Source organism: Cotesia typhae, unplaced genomic scaffold (genome assembly GCF_013202065.1).
Source record: "Cotesia typhae breed Kobodo isofemale line unplaced genomic scaffold, CoteBio_Ctyphae contig_44, whole genome shotgun sequence".
Classification (NCBI taxonomy): domain Eukaryota; kingdom Metazoa; phylum Arthropoda; class Insecta; order Hymenoptera; family Braconidae; genus Cotesia; species Cotesia typhae.
In genome coordinates this window covers 5,085,874-5,099,129 of record NW_027423753.1, presented here as the reverse complement: position 1 = coordinate 5,099,129, position 13,256 = coordinate 5,085,874, and the positions used below count along the sequence as shown (strand labels likewise).

Genomic DNA, 13,256 nt, shown 5'->3' with positions numbered 1-13,256 from the left:
CTGAAGCTCTCATGTACTAATTACCGTCATCAAACACTTGCTTTCTCGTTATTCTTTCAACAAAAATCGTTCAACATATTTTTGAAAATAAAACCTCATTTTTTATTAATAATTATAATTAATCTTCAACTTTGTAAAGTTTTAATTAGAGAGGGTAAAATTGAATAAATCTGCACACAAAATCAAATGGATTGACAGTTAATTTTCTTGAAAAATTTATTTATATTAAGTGATTGTTAATTTATATTTAAAAACAATTACTAAAGAATATCAAAAAGATTAAATTTTTTTAAAAATCAAATTTAGTTTACATCGCTCATGATACTGATAGTATGATAAAAAAATTGAACTTACCGATTAAGTTATTCATTCGAAAATAATAAAAAAAATATTCACGAAAACAGTCTAATAAGTGGATAAAAAAACTGAAACGGTATAAAAAGATTTATGAACTTGTTGAAAAATAATTGTTGACACACATACCTGACAATGAATATTAAGTACTTTGAGTTTTATAAAGGAGAAATAAACTGACCACCGACTAAATTACAGTCAATATTAAGATCTCGAGATTGAGATTGGACGAAATGTTATGCAAAGCGATTCCGTGCTACCTTAGTTTACGAGAGTGCGCTACTACATATACCACTGAAGAATGATAAATAAAGCTGAAGAAAGAGAAAGATATATAGCATATACATAGCATGGACTAAGACTAACCGGTGAATCGCGTCCGGCTTACACGCTTCTTGTCCCTAGAGGTCTATATAAATTAAACCCACCGTGGATAGCATATAGCATAAAGTTAAAAGACGTTTGTCGCTCATCCCATATATATGTATAGATGTATGCAGTATGCAAGTTTTACATATACTAAGTATTCTCTTAAAACGCAGCTCAAACGTTTTCTTTGCTTTGGACGTCTTCAAAGAAAAAGTAATACTTTATACATAATACATATGTTTAGATAAAAAGAAAAGAAATAAAAAGTAAGAATAAAAATAATAGACAAGTATGAGAAAGAAAGAAAACAAAGAAAACGTATTTGCCCTATAATACAGTTACTGTGAAGCTGATTGGAAAGCTGGCGCCCAGGGGTGAGAAGTCATGTACAAGACAAAACACGGCATTGGTATATTGTCTATATGATTTCAATAGCTCGGACACAATGCACTCCAGAGACATCTCTGATAGAAAAGTTACATCGGACGTGCATATGTATACAATAATACTACAGTACATTATGCCTGTTGGCCCCAGCAGGGTGTATTAAGCCCGCGATACCATCGGAAAGAGTTAGTCTATAGCTGGTATATGTCTGACTCTATGATACTGACTGAAGCAGAACTTGGGTGAGATCTGATGAAAAAATGCTGACATATGTCAGTGGTTGAGACTAAATGCAGAGGAAAAGTATTGATGAAGGAGAAAGGAGAAAGGTCTCGTTCTGATGGTTAATATAAACAAAAAAGATATGAGTAAGGAGGGTGCAAGAGATTTTTCGAGGGAGAAACAGGAGCAGATATTTTAAATTTCAACAAAGACAATAAAGACATCGTTTTCCCATTACAACTTGTTAATGAGTCAGATCTGTTGTATGAATGTCATATTTCGTGACTTTAACATTGCTAATATGTTATCGAGTGCACTGAATCGTTTACCAGTATATTCCAGGACTGGTGTGTTCAAGGTAGTAACAGTAGGACAGTGGGTGTATTGTGAACAAGAGCTCACTCGGTAGTACCCGTCATTGTCCCCGGGGATAATAATATCGGTGGGTAATAGCCGGGACTCAGGAAGTGCTTTAGAATCCGTTGGAACGCCAAACGTCGATGTACTTCCGTCTGTAGTAGATGTATATTATGTGTAGATATATATATATGGATGTATATTATGTAGGATAGACTTGGGTTGGCTTACCCTACACGTAATTTTTACACTTGTTCATACTCAGTCTCATGGCTCTTACCGCACTAGTGTATAGTGTAGACAGACGTCTCAAATTAGCTCCCAGGCATGAAATTTTTCGAAAGGGGGCTCTACCATTTTTCTTTCCTTTGTTAGCGAAAGTGAATTTTTAACTTACCTGAAACATAAAAAAAATATTGTTAGAGATTGTGTTTAGTTTTTATAGTTCAAATAGCAATTATATATTGATAGAATAATTTATTAACGATTATGACAAGTCATTTATTTCGAAACGATTTATTTATTTGTTAAATGTACTTAATTAATTCTAACTTTAAATTCAACAAGTGTTTTTTTAAAAAAAATGTGTATCTTAGGACAGTTCGCAAATTTTATTGATAATTGTTAAATATTCATAAATATAAGGAAATAATTTGCATTTAAGATTTAAAGCATTGGTTTATATAGTCATTAAATATATTTTATCTGGGCTGTTAGGTTTTAATAAAAGAAATGAATAAATAGTGAGTAATTCATTAATATTTTCAATAAATTAATTATTAACTGTAATAGTTACTGCTAATTTTTTTATAACTGTGAAAAATATTATTCTATGATTACATTTAATGAAAATTTAAGTCCAATTCTAATATCAGGGCTTGATATAAATAAATTTATCTAAATTTTTCGAGAGAAACGTATCTCGTTTGAAAATAATGAAACCTTCCGTCAGAGTGTAAAATTCTTGACTGAAATAATTTCTGTCTTTTATTTGAAAATTTTTATTTATCAAATGAATTTATAAGCATTTTTAATTAGCGAATATTTAATTTTGTTAAATAAAACTAAAAAAAAACCTGATGTCTGCTTGTTTCTGGTAAATATTTTTCGGTTTGTCAATAAATATATATTGTGCATGCATTTTTATTTTAATTAAAAATTTTAAATGAAAATATTGCTCAATAAAAATTAAAATATAAAAGTAATAACTTTTTATTTTACTTATAAAAAATGAAACAACAAAAAACGTTCGGTAGCATTTTTCGGTATGTTATTTGTATGCACATACATGTATATATAGTATATACATATATATTATATACTTTGTCGTATTTCATCGTTTCGAACGATATGCGTTCAGACTAAAACGGCTGGATTAAAGTCCCCGGACAATAAACTTTTTATTTTATTTCTGTTTCATGTAGAGAGAGAGAGAGAGGGGGGGGGTGAGGGGGCAACAAAAATAATAAAAAAATCGGGAAAAAATACCAAGTGACGCACGTACAAAATTAGAAAGAGTATCGTTATGTATTTTTTTTACTATTTCCTAATCTTTTTTTAAGCTACTCCAAATGCGGTAATGTTGAATTAAAAAATAAAAAAAAAAAACTGATAGTTGTTAATCATAATAAATAAACAAAGCAATTGAAAAAATATTATTAATTGTGATAACATATGTTAAACAGTTGATAAATTTCAGATAAAAAGTGTCACAAATTTTCGGGAGATAAACTGAGGGCAAACTGAAATGTTTTACCACAGGCGGGAAGCGACTGATCCACTAAAATACTTCTCGCTCATTTGTATAAAACTTTCTCTCTCGATCTCATTCCGCGCATCATAAACACCCCGAACACACGTTGGCTTAACGTATGGCCACGGAAGGACGCACGAGTTTATGCAATCCCTCGTGTGTACATCACAGAGAGTACTAGTACCAGTACCAGTTTCAATGGTATATACAGTAGTATAGTATATAGCGACCCTCAGGCAGTTCACACGCTTGCCCTGGACATTTTCCACAAGCCACTGCCGCTTCGACACCCGATACCTAATTATGTTAAATGCTTTCGGATTTTGTGGTTTGATTATATTGACTATTTGTCCTCACTTTTTGACATCTTTCTTCAGCTATCATCAATGATTCAGCTAGTTATAAATTTATTCAGTTTATTTTACAGATAGAGTTTTCTTCAAATGCTTATTTTTCTTTGCAGTAATCAGAGATAAGATATTATGTAAATTAAAAATAACTACACGGAAAAAACAAGATTTAATTGGTTTCCATGTTGGATGGAACCTAGTTCCATCTATTGTGAAAAAATGTACAAATGATAACTACTTCTATGTAGATTGTAGTGGAGATAATCTTCGTTGAACTCGGTTCAATCCGAGATGGGACTCAGTTAAATCTTGTTTTTTCCGTGTAATTATTCTGATAGGAAGGTTAACGGCGCCGTAACAAAAAAACCTTAGACAAAATAACCGTGGATAAAATAACCGAACGACAAAATATCCAGAACATAATGTTTTATAATTAATCTCTGAATTATTAAAAAAAAATTTTTTTTTTGTTTATTTAAAGTCGCATAAACTACTCAGGTCATGAGCAACTTACTAGGGGGGAACTTTTGAGATTGGAACTTGTTTTTAACTTTTTTGGGCTCAGCAGAATAATATACTTAAATATTGAAGATATTCATTGGTGTACGCCGGCCTCGAACCCGGTCCAATGCATTTTGGAAAGCAAGGACCGGATCCGATAGGCTACTGCGTGCCTTATTTTTAAATTTATAAGTACAAAAACAATATAAAATAATAATACAATTTCAGATTTCATAATCAATGTTGTGCCCTTTTAACATTTTTTTTTGTTTGTGTTTATTCGAAAATAGGCCATTAAACGAAGCTTGTTATTTAGATGTGCCCTTTTTTCATAGATTGTGTGTGTGTGCGTTGATGCGAAAATATTTTGATTATAATATTTTGTCGTTCGGTTATTTTATTATTTGATTATTTTGTTACATGGTTATAATGTCGTTCGGTTATTTTTTCCGCGGTTATTTTGTCCACGGTTTATTTATTTTCGGTAATTTTGGCGTTCGGTTATTTTGTCCGCGGTTATCTAGTCGCGGCACCAAGGTTAGCTTGAATCAAGAGAAAAAACTTTATGACAAAGGAGACAAGGAATTTCTTGATTCAAAAAAATAAATTCTTGACCTAAGATAAAATTCTTGGTTAAAAAACAATTTCTTAGTTAAAAAATTATTTTTTTTTTGTATTGATTACACTGTGAAAAATTTTTCGTCATTGTGTAAAGTGCAAAGATTTATGTGTATTTTACACACTAGAGTGAAATATTTTACACACAAATTTTTACACTTTACACAAAGATGAAAAATTTTTTACTGTTTGTAACAGAAAATTTTTCACAGGCATCAGTGGTAAAAACTTCGAAACGAAATTATTGAGATAAAATAATTAGTATTGACATAAGGTAGTAAAAATACCGGGATTGATAATGAAAACAATTGAATTATATTATCGGGGTAAAATAGCCAGTACAAATATAACTCGTAAAGAAAACAAGCAGGCAAAAATAACCGGCAATGAAAACATACCGGGTCACAAAACTTCCGATACATGAACATCCTCTTAATGTTTCAACATTTATAAGTAAGTCAACCTATAAAATGCATAAATGTAATTAATGAAATATTATTTTATGATACGTTTAACAAAAGTTAGGTAAAATCAACATGGCATACGTATTTTATTTGAAATTTTTAAATTCTCCGCCCATCGTTTATGATTTCAATAAAACGCCCTCTCCTGTTCGGTTATGCAATTTGCTTACAAGTGAATACGCCTGCATACATTGACTCTGTCGTGGAATCACTGCGAAAATTGAGTTGATTAAAAAATAAAACGTATGGCCGACTAAATTGAGAAAATGCGGTGTGATTGCCAATCAAAATGTGTTAATTACAATTAAACGAAGCATGATCAAGTTTCTTCATGAAAGCTTAATGACGGAACTGAAAAAATTGAATTAAAAAATTTTGTGTTATTTCAGATATCTTCACCAGACTACCATATTGACAGATATTTTCACTAAAAATCTGAAAAAAATTTTCGAAACGGATTTTTTCACTGAAACTGATATTAATCCAGTAAGCAGTGTTTTTAAATGGTTGAGTATACTTCACTGATGTGAATCTATAAACATAACAATGTATGAAATCATATATTATATAATTAGAGCTGATAAGATATAATATATATATATATATATATATATATATATATATATATATATATATATATATATATATATATATATATATATATATATATATATATATATATATATATATATATATTATATTATTATACATATTTACATTACATAAATTCAAGCGAAATCGTTTTTTCTCGGGTTGAAATTCGTTCGAAAAAATTTGGGGTACTCAATGACGCGCGCCAAGTACGATAAAAAAATTTTTTCTTAATTTTTAAATTTTCAACAAATTTTTTTCATTTTTTTCAACATTTAGACGGTTTCTTGGTATTTTTTTGTATTTAACTTTATTTTGTATAGAATGAAAATTATTGTAACGAGTCTTATTTTTTTTGCAAAGTGCAGATGTTATTGAGATGAGTTTTATGAACGTGGACTTGGCGCAATTTTTTACAGTGAAACTGTTTTTGTTCGGATTTCATATCTTTTTGTTAAGTGTAATTTTTTGCTCGTCTCTTAATTTTAAAATTGAACTTTTCCCGCGCAAAATTAGAAATATATAAATAAATTAATTAATGCAGGTAAAGCTATTATCATATAAAAGGTTATTTGTTCGTTAATTTTGAAAATCAAATCCTAACAAAAAAATTAAAATTCTGTTTCTCTCATAGTAGCTAGTAGCATTAAAAAACTTAACGTGACTGACCCGTGTAAACTCTTCGGTTTCAATCAATTAACTAGCTTATCAATGGGGATTTAAAATTTTTTATGTATATATAGTTAAAGTTTAACATTTTTTTGAATTAAAATAGTTGTTAATCTAGATTTAATGCTCTACTACATATTAATTTAACAATAACAATCATTATTTTGGTATTGATAAACAATGATAATGATACTTTTAACATCAATTCATCATTACCGATATAATAAATTTCATTTTTATAATGATTATTATTGTTATTGTTACAATGACATTATTGTTAATAAAGGGGACAATGCATCATACGCATAATTGTAATACCTATGGCCTAAAAATTACAACTATTTGAAATCCGATCGATTGAATAACAATGCCACCTACAGGCAACGACTACAAAGTCGTAGAATGTGTACACTATCCAATGAGAATTGCCTAAATCTTGAACTGCTGGCCTGAAGGAAGTAAGTAAAACGCAAACAATCTTTAGCCTGTTGTGTATTTAGTCTAGTTAATAAATGAAATTCAATAGAAAGAATAGGTTTGAAAACCATCCACATATGAAGTTGTTTGATAGTTTGTTCTAGAAATTTTGTATTTATAATGTATTTTAACATTCTTAATTTCAAAATTAAATTTTTCCCGCGCAAAATTGAAAATTCATAAATGAATAAATTAATGCAGGCAAAGCTATTCTAATATGATAGGTTGTTTATTCATTAATTTTGATAATCAAATCCTAATAAAAAAATTGAAATTCTGTTTCTCTCATAGTAGCTAGTAGCATTAAAAAACTTAACGTGACTGATCCGCGTAAACTCCGCGGTTAAAAGCGATTAACTATCTTATTAATAGGGATTTTACATTTTTATTTATATACACTAAAAATTTTAATATTTTTTGAATTAAAAAAGTTGTTGATTTGGATTTAATACTCTAATACACATTAATTTAATAATAACAATAATTCATTCAGTAATAATAATGATAATGATATTTTTAACCTCTATTTGGTATTACCGATATAATTAATTTCAGTCTCATAATTTTTATTATTAGTGTTATTGTTATTATGACATTGTTGTAAGTAAATGACACAATACACCATGCGCATAATTGTAAGACTTTTCACCTAAAGATTACAATTATTTGAAATCCACTTGATTGGATAACAATGCAACCTATCGGCAATGACCACAAAATCATAGAATGGTACACTATCTAATGGGAATACTGCTTACAGTAAACACAGTCGGTAGTCTGGCGCTCCGTTTACAACGGAATTTTTGAACGGAACTTGGCGCCAGATTCTACCGAATCTGTGGATAAATATTAATCTGGATATGATGATCTGTAACGGTAATCATTAGATCGTATCAGCGGACAAAATCACCGAGATAAAATTATCAGTTCCAATATAACCAATATCAAAACTAACGAGGTCAGATCTAAACTAATCAACCGGATCTGAAATGTAAAAAATATTACAAAAGACGCAGAAGTCTAATTGTAATAAAGAACGATTTTCACGATTGTCAAGTCGTTTTACGTCACTTTTGTGACTATTTTGTTCGGTTGTTGATTGGTCGACTGAGATAGTGACGGGATTTTTTAAAGAATGAAAACGAGCGAAGCGAGCGTGTTATGTCTAGTTGGTATAAATTTGAACTTGCCGATTATCTAAAAAATTAAAGAAATTTTTTCTAGGTTCTCAAGCATAATATGTAGTAATATATATGTAACACATTTGACATAATAAAAATAATCAAAGCAAAAGATCACGAGTAATTAGAAAAAAATAATTTTTAAAGACCAGCATTGAAAAATCTTAAAATAAACTTAAAAAATCTTAAAATAATCTCAAAAAAATCTTAAAAAAATCTTAAAAAAGTTTTTCGAGACTATTTTAAAATGGAGCTAACAGCGACAGAGCCCCAGAACATTAAAACGGAGCGTCTTAAAATTGTCCGGTAATAAGTTTTCAATAATTTCAAATTCAATTTAAAAAGAGCGTACTCAAAAATGAAGCGGTTAGAAAGTCGTAAAATCGTCTAAAAATTAATTTTCATCACAAATTCGAAAACCAAATTTAAAAAATCTGCTCTCAGAATTTTTTTTTGACGTCTTAAAAAAGTCTTAAAATCGTCTTGGTTTGTTAAAAAAAATTAATTGCAAAAATTATGAATGAATAGTTTCATACTTCAAAAATTACTGGGCTGACATTCTCAAGTAGTTGGAAAAATTTTACTTATATTTTGTTAAAAATTTCAAAGTCAAAGATTTCATTTTACGATTTTTGTTGGTTGATTCAGAAAAAAATGAAGTTCACAGAAAATTCCTTACTAAAAAAATTTTTTCTTTATTGTGGTATTCAGTTATTTACATAGATTTGAACGCAACGTTAAATTTTTACCCTGTTACGGTATTTGAAAACTACATAATCGCTTCTTAAAATACTTATCTAATCTAAATTTATCATGCAAAGATTGATAAAACAATAATGATTAATAAATACAGTGACGACAAAGAGTCGCGTGGCTGGTCGTCAAAGTGTCACGAAGCTTGTTTTTATATTTTTTCTCTCATATTTTTTATCCCTTTCTTCCGATGTTTTAAACGGCCACGGGCCATACGTGCAACGAGGCGTAAACGTCGGCGCGACACGTGTAACCGTCCTGTTAATCGCCCGATAAAAATCACCTGGCACGCCAGCTACCGACGCGTCGCTCGTAAAATTAAAAATAATGCGAGACCCTTTAAACATGCTCCCACGATCATTGATCGATATTTACTACGTTAATTTCAATAATAATGTAAAACAAAAAAAAAAAAATTCAAGAAAATGAAAAATGGAAAAGTTGCTGTAGTAAACTTTACACTTGACACAGTCGTTATATTAATGTAAAGCTCAGTTAATGTTTGTACATTATTCAGTTTGATAAAGATAAACGATCTAAAGACAAATATCATATACTTGTGGTGGTAGTTGTACATGGCAATAAAATGAAATAGGTGAGTTTATATTAGTATTATATTTTATATTATAATATTCTATGGCATGATATGGCCGAGCGTGAGTTCTACTGAGGGATATAATATATAATATAAAAATATAAATAAAATCATTATACATAGCTTCGTATAGATGACTAAAAAAAACCGTAAGGAGATAAAGAGGATTGGTTTTACGAGGGAGAAAATGTATCTTGACACTTTTCTGTCCTTGTTCTCTTTCTATCCCTTGCTGTTAGGTATAACTATACCGGTTGTCAGTGTTTCTGTTCTCACTCTTTCATGTCTCAACTTGTGTCGCTCGTAAACTTTATTGTGTTTATGAATATTTATATTAATCTACATTTTACATCGTATCTTGAGGATCAACGACGATGATGACAGTAACCCGTAGGTGGTTTATTCGTTGTAGCAATATTTTATGTCCACGAGACATTTTCAATGAAAAAAAAAAGTTATTGTGAGCTACACTTGCTTTTTAATTATCATCGTAAACTTTTCCGTGATATTATTTCTGTAATTGGTGGAGAGTAAGATTTCTATTACAAAGAAGCGTACATAGAAATTTTTTTTTAATTCTTGTGAAATTTTTTTTGCTTAGATATTTTTCAGTAATACATAAAAAAAAAAAAAAGAGAAGCCTGTCAACTTAATAAGTTTTTTCGAAATATATAATTTATATGAATGATAAGAATATTTTTAAGAATTTATAACTCAAGATATACTTGAGATATAATTTGGTTAGAATCTAAAAAAAAATAAATATGAAATTTTAATTTAATAATTTATTAATATAAAATATAAATTTATATGTACATAATATTTAAGAGATTATTACAAAGCTCCGAACATTGTGTTTGCTGGTATAACAACGTACTTGGTCATTTCGTCAAAATTCCAAACTCTGCAAATGTATCTTGAACCTACAATAAAATTTTGATATTGAAATTTTTGGTAAAATTTTTAAGATATTGTTTAATCTCTTTTTTAAAGAGGAAAATTTTTAGGTTCAAGAATTTTTCTACTCAAATTTTTTTTCTGTGTATATTTAACATTGTACGAAAGACCACTTGGTAGCTGAAATAAAAGTAGATTTTTACACAGAAAAAAAGATTTAAAAAAAAGAAATTTCACTTATTTCAACAAATTAATTCTCTTGCTTTAAGAAATACGTATCTTGATCCAAGAAAACTTATTTAAGTCAAGAAAATATTCTTGTTTCGAGAAAATTCAACCTCTTGCTCCAAAAAATTTAGTTCTTGATAGACGTAAATTTTCTTGTCTTGAGAAAATTTCTCTCTTGCTTTAAAAAATTAAATATCTTGATAGTAAATTTTCATTAATATTTTTATTAATTAAAATGTCAAATAGAAAGATCAAATAATATTGAACTACTTTTGTTCATCCAATATATATAATTTCACGTTAAAATAATATAAAATAAGTATCAAATATTCAAGAGAATAATTTTCTCAAGGTGAGAAAATTTTTTTCTCAGCTGAAGCAGGTGACGCTACTTCCCTAAATTATTTAAAAATCTTGATCAAATATGAAAATTTATTGTATCGAGTATTTATGACAATTTGAATTAAGAAAAAATTACTTCCACCAAGAATAGAATTTCAAGAAAAATTTTTACTTCGATCAACATAACTTTGGTCTTTCTTCAGGCACCCGAAAATTTTCTTGAGCAAAGAATTTTGTTCTCCAATCAAGAAATTTCTCTTTCTGTGTAAATGCATAATTTAAAAAAATTCTCTGTGTGGTCAGTTTCATAATATTTTTAAACGGATGATAATTTGTATGATTGCATAAGATTTAGGGGTAAGTTTAATACTAATAGCAGCAAAAACTCGAAATCAGTCGAATTTAAAAGGATATTACTTAGATTTTTGAAGACTATCGACAGGTAGCCTAAGGAACGGGAAAATAATGGTAAATTAGGTAAAGAACAGCATGACGTTAATATATTTTGAAAGATAGATGACCAAAACTTAAACGGAATTAGACCAGCTGTTACTTTTGAGTACTTTTTAATTTTACACCTTTTTAGGGAAAGAGTTTTTTGATGACCGGTGACTCTAATGAACTATGGGAAAATATTTTACGAAATTAGGGTCAGTCAACTCTATACTACAGTTTCAGGAATTTGTTATAATTTAAATGTAAATTAAAAGAGTTATATACGTTGAAAAGAAAATTAAAAAAATTTTGAATTTTAGCAAACGTCATAAATGCAAGTACGAAAAGTGATTTCTATTATGTATTACTTAAGAAGCGAAAAAATTTGGCTTTATAATAATAATCATCAAAGTTACTAAATTCAATCACAATATTTAGGTTTAATGTTTACCAATTAATAAATTTATTACTGCTTAATAAACGGTAGTTTATTTATTAAGAGCAGAGTAGGATAAAGTCCTCTGAGCTTGTAATAGTTTAATGAAAACGAATATTTGAAACCGTTGATGACGAATAATATAATGTACCAGACATTAAATATAAATCATAGTGTAAATCTTTGATAAGTTAGCTTTAGCTAAACAGTAAAGATTTGAGCAATACCGGCTATTATTCCTTTAACATATATATAAAATTCATCATATATTAGTAGAGTTTGAGTACTCTCTGAACTGAGCTCTCAACTTGTATAGGAGCAGTATACACACAAGTACAAGCTTGGATGGGTGACGACAGAGATAGAGAGTTGTGCCTGAGGGCGGTATGACGCGAACGGGGTTGTTCTCTCCTCGCGATACGGACGCATATACACTAATACTAATATAACGAAGCAGGAGTAGCTGTACCACTAGAATAGAAAGCAATAGAGCAAGTGAATGTGAGAAAGAGAAAGAGAGTGAGTAATAGAACAAGATGAGAGGGGGCGAGTATAACTAGTCAGCCATCTTGGATATTAGCCAACCAGAACAATAGTATACACAATAGTATGTGAGGTAATGAACACTGTTTGGTACCACTACTAGCCCTTTCCCTTTTCTCCTTTTCATCTCACCACCCACTCTGTATACAATATATTCTCCATATACATACTAACCAAGTAACTTCTCATTCTGTCCCCGACGTCGCTGCACCGATATCCAGAAACGATCTTCCATCTTCCATTGCGTACAGTAAACGTGTGCATACCCCCTGCCCTCCCTTACACCCCACATCCAACGCATACTCGGTTTAAATCCTCTACTCTCTTTACCAATACGCTACCATCCTAACCATGATCATCAGCATGAATATAAGGTACTCGTCGTTTACACACAAACATTGCTCGATATGTGGATGTGTACACGTGGTACGGCACCAAGTTTTCCTCAAGACAATACACGTGTACGATTAATGGGAGAAACGGAAGGATTAGGAACGGGTGAGAAGTAATGTAAAATAAAGGTTTTAGGTTTATTTATCTGTTCACAATAATCTATGCTATATCTTTTAGTTGTGTACAAGTAACGAGAATCTCTTTGTACTCTGACAGGTGCTTGAGTCAAACTACTAACTTAGAGTTTACGGCTGACACTACTAATTGTTGGATTACTTTCTTGAGAAAGCAAATTGGTTTTGTTTTTAGTTTATGATTATCCAAATTTTGAAAACGAAACT

At 29.7% G+C, this 13,256-nt stretch overlaps 1 protein-coding gene and 2 long non-coding RNA genes across 5 annotated transcripts in view; all 3 read right to left on the bottom strand.

Moving 5' to 3' along the window:
- LOC141528959 (protein bric-a-brac 1) overlaps positions 1-13,256 on the bottom strand; it is a 314,927-nt gene that overhangs the window by 62,428 nt on the left and 239,243 nt on the right. The window lies entirely within an intron of this gene.
- The window catches only part of LOC141528966 (uncharacterized), an 80,346-nt gene continuing 68,601 nt past the window's right edge, over positions 1,512-13,256 (bottom strand). Inside the window, exon 3 of the long non-coding RNA XR_012479487.1 lies at positions 1,512-2,086. This is a non-coding gene — a long non-coding RNA (uncharacterized LOC141528966). The remainder of the gene's footprint in view (positions 2,087-13,256) is intronic.
- On the bottom strand, positions 5,421-5,877 carry LOC141528965 (uncharacterized). Its single transcript, XR_012479486.1, has 3 exons — positions 5,783-5,877; positions 5,678-5,726; positions 5,421-5,586 (listed from the first exon to the last, which is right to left on the bottom strand). It is a non-coding gene; the product is annotated as an uncharacterized LOC141528965 (long non-coding RNA).